This window comes from Leguminivora glycinivorella, chromosome 10 (assembly GCF_023078275.1).
Source record: "Leguminivora glycinivorella isolate SPB_JAAS2020 chromosome 10, LegGlyc_1.1, whole genome shotgun sequence".
NCBI classification, from domain to species: Eukaryota; Metazoa; Arthropoda; class Insecta; order Lepidoptera; family Tortricidae; genus Leguminivora; species Leguminivora glycinivorella.
Genome location: NC_062980.1, coordinates 20,866,042 through 20,882,928, shown reverse-complemented (window position 1 = coordinate 20,882,928; position 16,887 = coordinate 20,866,042). Strand labels below are relative to the sequence as shown.

The 16,887-nt window shown below is 38.5% G+C and overlaps 1 non-coding gene across 1 annotated transcript; it reads right to left on the bottom strand.

The window, feature by feature from the left end:
- Window positions 1-236: 236 nt before the first annotated feature.
- Trnas-cga lies at window positions 237-310 on the bottom strand. Its single transcript has one exon. It is a non-coding gene; the product is annotated as a tRNA-Ser (tRNA).
- Between the last annotated feature and the right edge of the window lie 16,577 nt (window positions 311-16,887).

Sequence of the window (16,887 nt, the reverse complement as noted above, 5' to 3'; positions counted from 1 at the left end):
TGTCAAACTGCAATGAAATTATGTTTCCTTAATCCTTGCAGAGGCGGGCTACCAACATCGTTGCCAAACGTATCTTTTCTTGACTTTCCCTATACCTATATTTGGAAAAGGGTGACAACGTAGGGAACAACTCAAATTATTTTTTGATTTGTGGTTTTAGTAGTAACACTACTACATATAAATTATAAACTGAAATACATACCATACACTAAAGAAAAATCGATCAAGCCCATTGGTGGCGAAGCCGGGAATCGAACCCGGGTCTCCAGCTATCGCGGCTGACGTGCTAAACCACTACACCACCCCGACCGCCCAGTCCCCCATCAGTCGGCCGCCCAGTGTTATAGTGGTTTAGCACGTCAGCCGCGATAGCTGGAGACCCAGGTTCGATTCCCGGCTTCGCCATCAGTGGGCTTGATCGATTTTTCTTTAGTGTATGGTGTCTATTTCAGTTTAAAGGGTGACAAATTATCTTTTTGATGGCGCGTAATTTTCATACTTACATTTTGATGCAAAATATACGACACACGCAAAAGTAACAAATATGAAAACTCCTCTTATCTAAACGAAAATTGAGCATTAAATAGATTTCTCGATTTCCGACTAGATTTTCCCGACATCAATTTGACGGAGCGCCTTCAATTCAGGGACTTATTCTTATCTGATTCGATCCTCCAATATTTCATAACTTCAGAGACGAATCACTGAAATTACTGTCAATGACAATGAAGCCGTGTTTTTGGCATTTTAAGGAACGCTTCTGTACCAAGTTATTTCAAACAAAAGAAAAGGAAAACGAAAATATTTTTTTACATAAGTGTTCATGTCAAAATTTTCAGGCCGACGACGGGCTTCTACCAGGATATTATTTTTGTAAGAGTGGCTGAATGATGTGCGTGTATTACGCAACAGGAACTGCAATAGGGGAACTTGACTTAGTAGTTAAAATAAAATATTTTATACCATGCACGAAATAAAGCATCAGACAATATTATTATGAGAAAAAACATGGACATGCAGAAGTTATTTTTAAATCCAATTTCTATTTAATAAGTCTAGTAGAAATATATAAAGTAACTAAGTTGACCGTGACGTCACTCAATTCGATTTCATATAAATTCCAATATCTGGGCGACCAAGCTTCGCTCGGTTCAATTTTATTATATCACGTCTTTAAATAATAGTTATTTGTTATACAAGGTGGCAAAGTTGTATTTTAACGCCGTGTGTGGAATTGAAAAACGAGCAAGTGAAACTTAGCGAGTTTATCAATACACGAGAAGTAAAATACATTTGCACCCGAGTGTAACACAAAACTTTTCCCCTCACTATAGCGAGGAAACTACAACGCAAAAAATGCGTTTATCACTGCTTCCAGTAGTTCCACAGGTGGTAAATGATCTTCATTACTAGATTCGCCTACTTTTATCAATTTTAAAGCAGTTAATTTGACTAATATTCAAGGTCAAATTACTTTACCCACTAGTGGATAAAATGCATTTTACCCGCTGGCATTAAAGGATAAAACACGTGTTTCCGAGCTAGTGAGGGGAAAAAATATATAATTATGTACAAAAATAAAACCCTGACACCTGCGATGTGCTTGCGAACATTAGACCGACCTCTACGACTGAGCTACGCCCAGCCGATGCGCGGTCGGCGAAACTATAACCAGGGGCGGCTCACTCCGCGATTCTATCGCCGCCCATACAACCATTTCAGTCGCAAAATCTTCAAATCAGTAACTAACTGTCAAATGTGACATAACGCGTGGTAACGTCGTGCAAACAATGCGACCGTATTGATACAATAACAAAATGTAGTCGTCGTGTGCACTCGTTACGGTAACAAAATGTGTACGAATTTGTGGCTGTCAATGTCACTGTCAGAATGACTTTTAACGACACTTTATTAGTCGACGTTTACACACATAACGGTAATAACATGTGGACGAATTTGTGGCTGTCATTGTCACTGTCAGAACGGTTTCTGACAGTGACATTGACAGAATTTGTACACACATGACATGTGTAGGTCTGATTACCGAACTGCTCCTAAACCACTGTATCCGCAAATGACAATCTGAAATACGAAGGTTTCTCAAACTGTCTTGTGAAGTTGTGGACTGGTTGCTTTGAATCATTTAAATATGAGCGAATTAAATAATAATAAACGACGACGACCATTTAAGCACTCTTCGACATTTTATAGAAATGTGGGAAAGTTAAGAAAAGTGCAGAATGATAATACAAATAGATAAGCGCTTTATAGTTACTTAATGTATTAAATATATAATTTTTAATTCTTATTGATAAAAATGAAGTGTAGTGTTGCTTTACACAATAAAAGTAGGAATCAAATGAAATAGAGTATTTACTGTGATATTAATAGAATTTCTGTTGCGGAATGATAGTTTTTTTCAGTACAGATGCTGCTTTTTTTAAAGCAGTAGTGCGAGCAAATCAAGCAATGATTCATTTCTTGTCTGGTCGAAACTCTTAGCTTAGATTTAGGTACTGAAAATCGTCGTACGATACACGTGCGAAAAGGACATTCACAACTCGTGTCGATTTAAAACACTCCCTTCGTTCGTGTATTAATCTATCGCTACTCGTATCGATTTTCCTCTTTTCCGCACTCGTATCTACAAGTATTTTGTTTGGGTTACAAAAAATACACATTATTTACTCTACTACGTTTTATTTATGTCTATTTAACATTACAAATTTGTAGACACTTATCTATACAAAAATCTTGACAAAAGAAGTACAGATCGCTGAAATTAATGTTGATAGTAATATTAATGACGACTACTTCAACAAGTGTCAATTGTGAAATGCCGCAAAATACTAGTTGCTCTATAGAAGACCATAATAATATGATCCCCGATCCTTTACAACCCAGCAGCTCGGTACGCACGTTACAATTTTTTTTTAATCTTCTTTAGTGAGGGCAACTGAGTACGACGGCATATTTAATTGTTTATAAAGTTTGAGGATACCTGGAAAAAATTAATACAAGAAGCCATTTTGAAAATATAATAAATATTCACTGCTTTCGGTCACGCGTGTACGCTGCGACCATTTTGCGACCGTTTGTCGACCGTTTGGTGACCGTTTGGCGACTGTTTTTTACATGGAATCATCATCATCATCATCATTCTCTTGCCCTTATCCCAGTCACTTGGGGTCGGCGCAGCATGTCTTTCTCTTCCATACATCTCTGTCACTCGTCATCTCATCATTAACTTGTTTTAGTTCCATATCATGTCTCACACAGTCCATCCACCTCTTCTTCGGTTTTCCCCTCCCGTTACTTCCACCACCTTCCACATTCATTCGTAATACCTTTCTCGTCACATGCCTTTCATCCCTCCGCATTACATGTCCATACCATGCTAGTCGATTCGCTCTTACTTTTTCAACAATCGGTGCTACTTTCAGGCTTCCTCTGATATACTCATTCTTGTTCTTAATCCATATTTTAACAACTTTATTGGTTTTCTAGGCATTATTTTTATTATTTCAGTATAGTATATGCACCGGAGCACTAAAACTTCACCAATCAATATACATAACACGCAAACACCGAGTAGTCAATAATATTATTACTGGTTAAACTGAGGTAAATTGATGGCGCGTTGATAAATTTAGACTTATTTTATGAAATCACTCGAGCAATTTAATTGGCCATGGTAATTAGCCCACATTATATTACAAATGCAAACAATATTTATCTTTAACAAATTCTTACGCCATTACCTTTTAATGTCAAATGATTTTATTTCTTTTTTACTTTGACGTCTCTGACAGTCGCCATTTGAAAAGAATGAAATGAACGAATGATTTTGGGAAAGTAGTCGCCAAACGGTAACAATGTGTGCACGCGTAGTGCACACTTCTGTCACTTCTGTGACCATTTGTGCCTGTTACCAATCGTCCCCATTTGGGTCGCCGCGACTAAACGTCGACCGTACTGCGACTAAGCATTGAGACCCGAAGACCTGTGTATACACAAAATAGGAGAATTTGCGTAGGAACGGCGACCGATTATGGTTATATGGGCGCGCTACAAGTACATGCTGGCGGCCGCGAGTTCGCGGCCTAATCAGGGGTAGCGCGCGTTCTCACGGAACGCACGTTCGCACTTTCTATTGTTACTTTACGTCGCGAGTTTTTTTAGAGTTTTATATGCGATGTCCGCGTGTGAATGGCTAATGGTGCCAAATAGGACAATCTTACACAGATCTACTATTGATTAAGTCCCACGGAAAAGTTCAATGAGGCTTGTGATGTTGGGACTTAAACAAAAATATATAAATACTGTATGTATATATATACCTAGAAAGTACCCAAGACTGGAATATAATAGCATAACATTTCATCGGAAGCATTAATTCGTTTTAATCCATAGGCAACCCTATCGTCCGACGCTGCGCACGTGCGGCTCGTTTCTTTGTTAGAATTTCGTAGGCATTTAAAAGGCGGCATTTCGTGAACATCAAAGCAGTGGGCCTTCTGTTATGTACTTGTACTATTATATATTCTGTGCTATAACGATTATATTTTGCGTTTACTAACGCGAAAGAAAAAAGCATGAAAACTCGAAAAAAAAAATTCTCGTTTTCCGGGATCTAAGGCTAAGCTAGATCGATTTTTCACCCCCGAAAGCCCCTCACAACAAATTTCAGCGAAATCGTTAGAGCTGATTCCGAGATCGTCGGTATACATATATAAATAAATAAATAAATATACAAGAATTGCTTGTTTAAAGGTTTGACAGTTCTTAAAAAGAAGCTGATTTGACTAGGAGGCAAGTAGCCTATTGTGTACTGTGGGTTCAAGAACTCACAACAGGCGTATTCAACACAAATCGTCCGGCATGTCATGTCCCATCTCCTTCCTTCCTAACGCCGTGGCTTGTGTGGGCGACGGTCGCGCGATGGTCGGGCGACGGCGATGCGACGCATACGAAATCAAACCTTATCGATATGGAAGTATGAGACGCGACGGCGACGGTCGCGCGACGATCGCGCGACCGTCGCCTACGCAAGACACGGCGTAACTATGTCTGTGGTTGTCGCCTTTCAGGGGCGTTGACTTTGTTTTATATAATGGAGCTATAAAAAGCCATACTAATGTCTTTCAGACACAATTTCGTATGCAGACTCCACGCCTTCCATTTAATCGTCTCTGCCTCGAAAGGTCTTGACTTGTTGAATGAAACTCATTTACGGTAATAAATGGAAACGACATCATTTTCATTCGTTTGCTAGATACCGGAGACTAATCCATTTATTCCTTGATCCTGAGAAAGTTATCGGGATAAAAAAGCATGATTTTGCAGAGAGTATTGCTGTTAAACTAGTTTTATAGGTAATGGAGTTTAGTGATTGAAATCAGGGGGCGTAGCCGAATGTCGCGCGATAGCTACGAAATATATATTTTCGTGAGCGTTTCGTGACGTTTGTGAACGAAATTTGAGAATATGAATAAAAATGAAATAATCTGTGTCGGACCGTTTAGTTTCTTTGAGTAATGGTTACCGATTTTGAATACCACACCTTTTTTTGCGCAATAATCAATAAGGTTGTTTTTGAACATTTTAGGTGGGCTTTAGCGTCTTTATATATAAGAATATCAATAAAATATAAACGGGCGGACACAGATAAAAATAATAATAATCTGTGTTGAAAAAATCATTGGCCTATCTTCAAAAACCAGGGAGGAAATAGTCGAGAGCGTTTGTATGGAGAATCGACCCCTCCTGTATCGTCTTAAGTGCTGTACATTTTGCAGTCTACTAAACTACTTTTAGTCAAAGTTACCCGCGTCCTATAAAAGTCACCGTATCAGCCACTAAAGAGCCAGATGAAAATAAAGCAAGCCACCGACGGATCGATTTCCGTTGCGACTAATTAGTTCCCGGGCTGCCCGTGGATCTTTTTAGCTTATTTACAGGTCTTTTTACTAGGAAAAAGAACCTGGTTAACGGAGATTTATGATGAAAAAGGACTGGGTGTATATATTTCTCTTGAAATGATATCTTTAGTAGCGGAAAATAATCTATTTCTAAATAATCTAGCTCTTCAAATTTACAATAGGGATTTTAAAACATTAGTTTTGACAGCCGTCCTGGCCTAGTGAATAGTGATCCGGCCTGCTAAGCCGCGGTCCTGGGTTCGAATACTGGTAGGGGCATTTATTTGTGTGATGAGTAGGTAGCTACAGTACCCGTACGGACATTGGTTTCTGAGTCATGCCACTCTGTCACGCACGTTGAAAATACCTACAATATGTCTCGTGTATGTCAATTGCGTTCTGATGACGTTATTTTAGTTTTTTAGTGTCCCGCCGGAATATCAGTTAAGTTCGGACTCTATTTCTTCATTAAATCACCATTTGTTGAATAGGTACATCCATACTAATATACTAATATTAAAATGGAAAGTGTGTGTGTCTGTTTGTTAGTCCGTCTTTCACGGCAAAATTAAGCAACGAATTGACGTGTTTTTTTAAGTGGAGATAGTTGAAGGGATGCGGAGTGACATAGGCTACTTTTTGTCTCTTTTTAACGCGAGCGATGCGGACAAAAACTATAACCTAACCTAGAACTGCTGAGAGATGCGGCGAAGTTCCAAGCAGTTTGTTGTTCACAGATTTATCTATGCGATGATTAATGGCTTTTTATTATAACTTACTCAATCTGAACTTTTTTTATTAGCCCACTTATCCACCAACCCCTTAGTGCGTTTTCACATTATCCGATCCGATCTCGAATGTCGGACCTATATCCCATACATGCCAGGCGCCATTTTGATTTTTTTGTCGATTGAAATCCGATATCAGATCGGATAATGTGAAATACAGCGTTATTCCCGACAGCGACTTAAGACGATACAGGAGGGGTCAATTCTCTAAACAAACGCTGACTGTTTCCTTCCTGGTTTTTGAAGATAGAGCACCGATTTTTTCAACACAGATTATTATTATTTTTATCTGTGTCGGACTGTTTTGATTTTTTGATATTCTTATTTTTAAAGACGCTAGAGCCCATCAAACCTTTCCAAAAACGGCCTTATTGATTATGGCGCAAAAAAAGGTGTGGTATTCAAAATTAGTAGCAATTAGCCAAAAAAAAAAAACTAAATGGTCCGTCACAGATAATTTCATTGTTATTCAGATTCTCAAATTTCTTTACGATTGATTAAGTTTCGAAGGAGGAAACAGTCGAGAGCGGAACCTCGATTTTAAAGATTTATCGCAATATCTTTTAACTGAGTTGTTCTGAATGGACAATTTTTTTTTGATAAATCTAGTTAATAACACTAGTATTTAATAGGGTAGAGCGAAAAAACACTTTTCTGGAATTAGCAAACCTAATAGTTATCAATCAATGACCGTTGTCAAAACCTTTGTGAAAATAGTTATCAACATCTTCAGCCTCCGATTAGGTTTGAAATTTTGTCTCATGAAAATTCAACTTTCAGAAAAAAAGAAAATTTTCAGTATACAATATTGATACATATTATTACAAAAGTTGCGAAAATAGCGTTAAAAATCGCCAATTTTCAGTATTTTAGCGGCTATTTTGGCCAATGTACTGAAACTAGGCGAACTCAGTGTCCATATAACTTAAATAATAACCGTGAAATTTCAACTATTTACGTTCTCATCTAGCTCAGAACATTTAGACTAGTATTACAACTTACTAAACCTAAACTTCCTTGAATTACGGTCCGTGTACACAGTTCTCTTGAGGCTCGATTCGACACGTATAATATGACATCACCATCATATGATACCATAGAAGTAGGATGACAAAAAAGAACTGTCGAATATCAAAAGTGAGACCAAAACTGGACGTTCGTCAAGTGTCATTGGGAGTATTAAATTCAGAAATTATGTTTGATAACGTGAATAATTTGCTGCGTAAATCACCCACTGTATCCTCTAAATACAACTATTTTGCACTGAAAGGTATGATTAATCCGTTAACTTAAATTGAGTAAGCCGCCGCTAGCGGCCGCTGCCTGTCATCAAAAATGGTCACGTTTTTTCATTTGTAGTCTGCCTCTTTTCCACTTATATGATCATATACGTGACAGCTTCTCTTTTGCACACTTCAGCAGTCTTTAAGCGTAAACGAAATGATAGTTCTGTGTATGATACCCTGACCATATTTTTAATAATGACCACGTGTCTTTAACTGCTGACGTTATTCAACTCGATATTCCATGTTTTTTATCGGATAAGAGGCAAACGAGCAGACAGGTCACCTGATGGTAAGCGATTACTGCCGCCCACGGACACCCGAAACACCAGAAGTGTTGGAGGTGCGTTGCCGGCCTTTAAGACGGGTGTACGCTCTTTTCTTGAAGGTTTGAAATGTTAGCAAATTTATTTATTTATTGAAACTTTATTGCACAAAAGAAATCTTATAATACAAAAAGGAGGACTTAATGTCAAAAGTCATTCTCTACCAGTCAACCTTAAGGCAAAGCAGAGAGATTGTGGTTGTGCTAAAAATAGAAAGTCGTTCAAATTAATTTTAACGATTTTAAAAAAGAAGATGAATTGACTGTAGCCTAATGAATGGACCCCTTCTGGACGATGGCTTGCTTTAACCGTTTCTGTGCGGATGACACGAGAGGCGTATCACAAAGGTTTTTTACGTGGTGTATGTATGACACACGAGACGTGTCATTTTAAAATCGACAAAAATTGTTCACCGCGACAACGTAAAGTTTTCGAAAATGGAACACGCAACGAATCGGTCAATTTCAATTTTTTACGCAGTTTGGACATCTGCACGGCCCCTGGCGTACTGAAATATGGCTATATCACGAATACAAGTCGAACAACGTCCCTGCAACGGTATCCCGTACCGTTTACGTTTATTAAGCGTCTTAGGTAAGAGGAACGATCAGAGGTAAAGTTTGCTCGAATAGCTCGGTTCCGCGCAGACTTGCTGAGCTCAATTTCAGAGCGATTTGGAGTTTAGAACTATACTAGGTATGCTTAAATAATTAATTAATTAGTGAAAGAACTAATTAAGGACGTTGAAGACCGGGCGAAGTGGAGAAGTCTGAGCAGGAAAGCGTACACTGAGAGAAAATACAACCAATTTTCATGTTCGTTCAACAAGTTTTTTGGTTAAAATAGCGCCTACGTGCTCTTTGGTTCAAACAACAAGGACTTGTCATTTGGCGAATCAACAGTCGATTTTATAAAAACAACCTGACACATATTGTTTTAAACATACGTTTGGCTGATTCAAACGGATAAACCAACAAGGAACTTAAATTCACAATGCAAATTTCTCTCAGTGTACCCTGGCGCCAGAGTTAAAGAAAGAGTGAAAGAACTCACTATTGAAAAGACGAGCGGCGTGGGAAGTAGCGAGGGAAGTAGGCAGAGGCATAGTGTGGCCGCGCTACTCGTCATGCCGCTCGTCATGCCCTCGTCATTAACATAATCCCTATTTTCATGGCGGTCTTTTTGGCGCGCGAGTCAAAGGGCCGGCAACAACCTAGTGCGATAATCGCGCGAGTAGGGCAGTGTGTGGCCGGAGAGGGCAACATCGCGGCAGCACGAGGAGCAGCGCGAGGAGCATAGTGTGGCAGAGGTTTAAGAAAGGGATTATATCGCGTATACCCAATTTACAATACATCCCGACGTTTCGCTTCTGGAGTGAGCAATGGGCTGGCAAACTATCATTGCCGTTTCACGATTTATTTTTCAATAACAGTTTATTTGATTCACGGTTAGTTTCTTTAGACTTATATTGACCGGGATATAGACCGTGATGACCTTTTTGATTTTTTTGAGGTCCCGCAACGTTGCATGCATCGTGATCACGAAGTCTAATTTATTTTTCATCACAACTGGTAATGGCTCTCTTTGCTATTGGAACAGATAGCAAAATTGCATTTTAACCATAAGAGTGCAAAGTAATTTCATACAAATTTTAACTTGATGTCTTAAGCTGGCTGGTAGAATTTACCTACAAATGATGATTTTGAATCATAAATATTGAATAAATTGATGGATTTGATTTAGTTTGGTGTTTTAAAGTCAGTATTTTGTTGATGTTGGTGTGGTGAAAAATGTTGTATTTCACTCGGTGGCAAAGTTTGTTTAACCTTCGTGCCTTGAAACCCTCGCAACGCCCAAGATTCCACTTTTTGAACCTTGCTCTGGTATCCATATTGGCACGTGCGGTTAAACAACAACTTTGCCACCAATAACTATTTCTTTCAATCCTTATTAATTACTAAAAGTGGCACTGAAAATTAAGCACTTGCCTGCCTATTTTGCGAATACAGGCGTCCCTTGGGGGAGGCCTATGTCCAGCAGTGGACGTCTTTCGGCACAGGACTATATGTATAAATCCAAACAACCAAAGGAACAGATCTGGTAATAAACGTCATAAAACTCATAAATATTTTATAAACGCCATGAATGAACTACGAATGATATGAGACCGTTTATTCTTCATAAACAATACTCGTTCGTGATAATATTTTCTCAAAACTGAATAGCGATTTAATTTTTGTATATAAATAATTTCAATATACTGTCCATTGTCAACCTGAAAGGCTTTTGTATCACGCACAAAAGTAACTATGCCAATCTCATAAAATCTGGTTTATTATCTTTTTCGCTTCAAAAGCGGTTTTCAGATTTTGAGATCTGTTTTGGTTTTGATATAGCGAGGCGATTGACCCTAGTCACACCTGATGGAAAGTGAAGACAGAGTCTAAAATGGAACTCACCGATTCTTGCTATAAAGAGACCGATGATACACAGTCATATTTTTCTCTGGAAGCGATTATATTCTAAATCACTTCATCAACAAATGGTTGTAGAAATTTATTCTGAAAAAAGTACCTATTACAATACAATACAATACAATACTCTTTATTGCACACCTCACATAGTTTACAAGTAATACACAAGAAACAAAACAAATTAAACAGAGGTAACAACAGGCGGTCTTATCGCTGAAGAGCGATCTCTTCCAGACAACCTTTGGGTACTGGAGTTAATATAATCAGAATATATGGTAGGTGGCTCTAAAAATATGAGAAGTAGAATTACCTATTTAATATTTAATGAGACATAGAATTTAAGTAAAATAATACAAATAAATTATTTGGTTGCTTTTTAATGTCATACCAGGTATATCCAATTTATTATTAACCCCGACGCAAAAACGACGGGGTGTTATAAGTTTGACGTGTCTGTCTGTCTGTCTGTTTGTTTGTCTGTCTGTCTGTGTTTGTGTCTGTCTGTGGCATCGTAGCTCCCGAACGGATGAACCGATTCAGATTAATTTTTTTTTGTCTGAAAGCTGAGTTAGTCGGGAGTGTTATTAGCCATGTTTCATGAAAATTGGTCTACTATGTCGCGGTCGGGGGTTTTTTCAAAATTTTAATTTTGTGGTTATTTTGAAACTCCGAGCGCGTCTACTCAAGCCTTACAGTTAGCCTTAGGGTGTATAATTTTGGGCTTTAGGATTGATTTGGTCAAAATTATGGTACCTATACCACCTTCTGGACGGTCCGTCCACATTCTGATAATTGTCATTAGATCTTACGGTATAATATTAATATCAAAACTCTCCCAATTTTAAATTCAGAACAAGCACCGCTTCACGTATTAATGAACCCACTTTTGCATTCGCCAGTTCATTTAAATGCAACGCGCGCTTTATTTGCCCGCTGTAATTATAATGTACAGTCCACTTCGTTTCCTTCAGATAGCTTTATCGCGACCTGTAGTTTCGTGGAAAACTAGCGGTTGTAGGAAAACTGTGTTTAAAACTGTATTAGAAAACAATAAATAAATAAAATGAATATTATAGGACATTCTTACACAGATTGACTGATTCCCACGGTACCTAATCTCAAGAAGGCTTGTGTTGTGGGTACTCAGACAACGATATTTATAATATACAAATACTTATATACATAAAAAACATCCATGACTCAGGAACAAATATCTGTGGTCATTACACAAATAAATGCCCTTACCGGGATTCGAACCCGGGACCGCGGCTTAGCAACCAAAGTGCAAAAATAAAAAATGGAAAAAAATGTTTTATTAGGGTACCGCGGTGGGGGCTGATATTATTTTTCATTCCAACCCCAACGCAGGTATTTAAAAATGAATAAGGGTTTACACGTTTTTTGACGCGCTCCTAAAGGAAAAAAAAAGGCCAGACCATATGTCGAAAAAAATCATCAACTTTAAAAGACTTTCCAGTTAACTGATAGGTTCAGTTTTTTAACCGCCGACTCAAAAACGACGGGGTGTTATAAGTTTGACGTGTGTGTCTGTCTGTGGCATCGTAGGACAGGGGGACAATTGTAACTGATCCATTTTTTCCATTATTACACTATTAGGGTGGGTTCCACATGTATCCACTGAACGCGCGTGTCATATATGTATGGACACTCTAATTAATAATGCAAACATTGTAAAACATGGGAAAAATGGATCTATTACAATTGTCCCCCAGTCGAAATGGACCCGCTGTACTTTAGTAAAAATAGCATCTATTTAAGTATGTATATCATCGCTTAGCACCCATAGTACAAGCTTTGCTTAGTTTGAGGCTAAGTCGATCTGTGTAAGGTGTGTCCCCAATATTAATTATTTATTTATTTATTATTTATTGACTTATCACGCGACCGTCCTTGTTCGCCTGGTATGTCAAAATTCCTGTAGGTAGATAAAACAATCATATATTATTATATTTTTGTAAGATGCACGCAGCAAGGAAAGGTCTTATGCATATCAACATCTTTGTATGACAAGAATGATACTCACTCAATGATGGTAAGTCATTTCATTCATGAATTTACCTGAAATCAAAAATCAATGATTAATATTAATAAACAGTGGTACGCAATGATATAAAACAAATGGAAATATAATTTTTTTCTCTAAACATTATTGGCCAAAAGAGCTCACTTGTGGCGATCTACTGAAAAACGGCCGGTCGGAAGGCCCAGGTACCGATGGATCGATGAGGTCCATACCTGTGTGACCTTCAAGTGACTGAGTGGCATCAGATCGCACAGGATGGGAGCGAATGGCGGAATATTGTGTCGGAGGCCAAGATCCACTTCGGGTCGCTGAGCCATCGCAGTAAGTAAGTAGTAAGTAAACATTATTGTACAAAAAAAATATTAAAAATATTTAGAATTATCAATACGAGTGCCTTAGCAATTTCTACTCTACCAGTCAACAATCAGACCAACGAAACACCAGTACTAGTAGTAAGGAACATTGTTTTCTACACTGTTTATTTATTGAATTGCATATATTTAACAGTATAAATATATGGGTCGTAGTATCGTCTGGTATGCTGGTATGGGCACACCTCGGACACCGGCGATCAAATATATGAAAGAGGCGCGTTCCTAGCACACAGTCTAATCTCGTGTAAGTGAACGCGTACTATGCTTGTATGAAATATGGCAGGTCGAATGTTCGCGTTTTTGACAGGCGGTAACTGTGAGGTAACCGAGAGGGGTTGAGCGGTGCTTTCAGCGAGGAGCTGGAGCTTTATTATACTGTGGTACGGGCATGTGATACGAAGAGATGAAAGTCATGTGACGAGAATGATTTACGAATAAATGTGGAAGGAACATCGAGGACAAGTTGGATAAGGGACTGTGCGAGAGCTGCGTGCGTAGCCGAATGCAGAAACGCTCACGAAACGAAACGCTCGTAGATATCTATCTCTATCGCTCTTGCGTATTGGCGCGACAAAGCCGGACTACCTTTCGCAGCGTTTCGTTTTCGTTTCGCGTCGTAGAAATGCCATTTGGCTACGGGGCCTGATATGCTCTTGCCGTAACCCGGACAGACTATTACCCGACGAACATCCAAGATTAGCAAAACATAAAAAAAGTTGTACGATTATCCCTCACTGTAGCGAGGAAACTACAACGCAAAAAATGCGGTTATCACTGCTTTCAGTGGTTGTACAGATGGTAAATCATCTTTATTACTAGATTCACCTACTTTTATAAATTTTAAAGCAGTTAATTTGACTTTATTCAAGGTCAAATTACTTTACCCACTAGCGTGCGTTTTTACTCGCTGGTATTAAGGGGCTGACAACACCCAACTGAGCAAAATTGATGTTACTTGCGCAGTTTTTTAAGACAAACTAAAAGTTTTAGTAAAGCAAGTAAATTATATGTTTTTATTAATTATATTTCAACGAACATAGCCGTACTCGATACACGATTTAACGAAATCGGCTCGATAGAAAAAAATTACAAAGATTGGTCTCGAGTTCGTCATTTAACGGTTCTATGTCGTTCAATTATTCACTTAGTTGTCTTTAATTAAAATTACAATAACAAAAATATACATATCTAAAACCTAGCGAAACATATTGCACAAATAGTTACACGAGCTTATTCCACCGTCCCCATTCTACCATCGGACTCTTAGACGCACGGCCGGTCTCCATCCTTACTTGGTGGATATTCCACGAATCCGCACGAAGCGCTTTGCTTCTTCTTTTCTTATGCGCACTGCCAAGGAGTGGAATTCCTTGCCGGCGACTATATTTCCGAGCTCATATAACCCAGAAACCTTCAAATCAAGAGTGAACAGGCATCTTCTGGGCGAGCTCACTCCAACGTAGGCCACGTCTTTGCCTTTGGCTAGTCTGTGGTCAAGAGTAAGCCCATTTATAATTTAAAAAAAAATGCGTCTTTCTATTTTATTTTAATATTTTTCCGTACTTTTCGTACCTAGCCGCCCTGTTTTAGTGACATCGCGCTCTCACTTACTCCCATGCGAATAGACAGTGTACGCTAGCGTCAAGGTTATTGGGTGCTGTCAGCGTCTTACGAGCTAGTGAGGGGAAAAGTAATTAATTAGCCTTGTATGATTAATATTTTAAATGAATGAAATGTATAAAATTGAATAATGTATTGCATGATATTGTTATAAGTTTTTTTGTATATAGTTTGTGTACATAGTTTGCATACCATTTATGGTTAAACATGAAACTTACCACCTATCGCATTAACACCTGTGTAATTGGTATTGTTTAAAGCAAATAAATTATTCTTATTCTTATTTTTCTTATTCTGAAACGAAAGCAAATGAATGATGAGTCATCTCATGGATCTGGACGACAGAAAGGTAATGGAAGATGCGCCGACCTCAACTTACTGGGAAAAGGGCAGGCGAATGATGAATATAGGTCATAAAAACACAATAGGGCCATCCCGACTACATAAAAACTATGGCATTCTGTTTAGTCCGTTAGTTAGATCGTCCAAAAATACTGAACACATATTTTGTTCACAAAGATTGAGATGGGTATGTTAAGGTCGTTCGGGCATGTAGAAAGGATGGATGAGAGGAGATTAACGAAGAAAGTATATGAAAAAAGAGCGGAAGGATCAGTTGGAAGTGGATCAGTTTGGAAGTGGAAGACCTAGGCGAACTTTTCTCTGTTCAAATCGGGCGAAATATTGCAAAAATTCGGCCAGGTCAGAAGTACTCGAAACCGACGAGCGTGTATGAGAAACGTTATGAAAGTGTGTGAAGCGAAAGTGGTTTGTCAGGATCGTAGTAAATGGAAATCCGTGATCTCTGCCTACCCCTCTGGGAAACAGGCGTGATTGTATGTATGTATGTATGTATGTACATATTTTTCGCTTTTACAAAGATACAGAACACCAAAATTGTACCTAGGCGTGACTTCACGCGAAACTTCAAAGCACTGTAAAGTTGTTATTTTTCGTTTACGAGAAAGAAGAAAAAATATTTGTCCAAATTTTTTTACTACCGGACTACTTAAATAGTTCTTTTAGTCGTCTCGCCTATTGAACCCATAGGTATACTTACTTCGACCTACGAAACCCACGGCCCACGGGACGGGAAACGGGGTAGGTATATACGCTTAGCTATACATTATCTAGTTGCTAAGCAATTTCATAGTTTTGAAATTAGCGGAGACGTCGTTAAACGCACTTGCGATATGAGTTAAACCTTCGTTCGCTGCATGCAAATATTGTTGGCGTAGTGTGAAAGTTATCGCGATTAACTTAAAGTCTATTTAAGATTAGGAAGTTGTTTATGTTAGGATAGAACAATACACGTACTGAAGTAATATGCTAGAGAATTTGTATTCTAGTACTCGTATTTATTACAAAGCATTAGCATGGTGAAAATTTTAAACAGGTTATACCTAATAAACATTGAATAAATGTCATACACAAAAAAATGTGACCACGGCCTCCAAGTGTTCCGAGGAATCGAACCAGCGTACTCCGTTAACCGATCTATACCTATAACAATTCTCTTCGATTATTTCAACGTTATTCAAGATAAAATCATGTTCAATAATCTATTATATTTTTCTATGTATCTAAATCTATTTACTTGAGGGAGAAAAATTATTATGTTTAAGTTACATTGGCGTATTGAGATTCTGTGCGCGCCTGCGCGGTCACTAATACTCGCATGCTATTAGTGCTAGAAAGGAAGAAAAGGAGGAAAAATGTGAAAAAACACCTTTTTTGTTTATTTTTAATTTAATTAAACACTACCGTCTCCTTTTTGGTATGGCTGAACCCCGGCCAGCACACCGGTGTTTTGCGGGTCCCAGTCTGTAATCACTTTGATCTTTCCGGGTACAAAACATTGATTAACATTTTCTATCGCAATTACTTGCACGATTTTGACGCCTTTCGAAAATATTGGCCAAACATTGGCCTTAGATCGAGACGCGTGGAAGAAAAAGAGGGAGGCATTCATTTGCCCAGCAGTGGGACACAACAGACCTGGGTACGTAAGCCGAATGACACAAACGCTCACGAAACGCTCACGAAACCTTCACGAA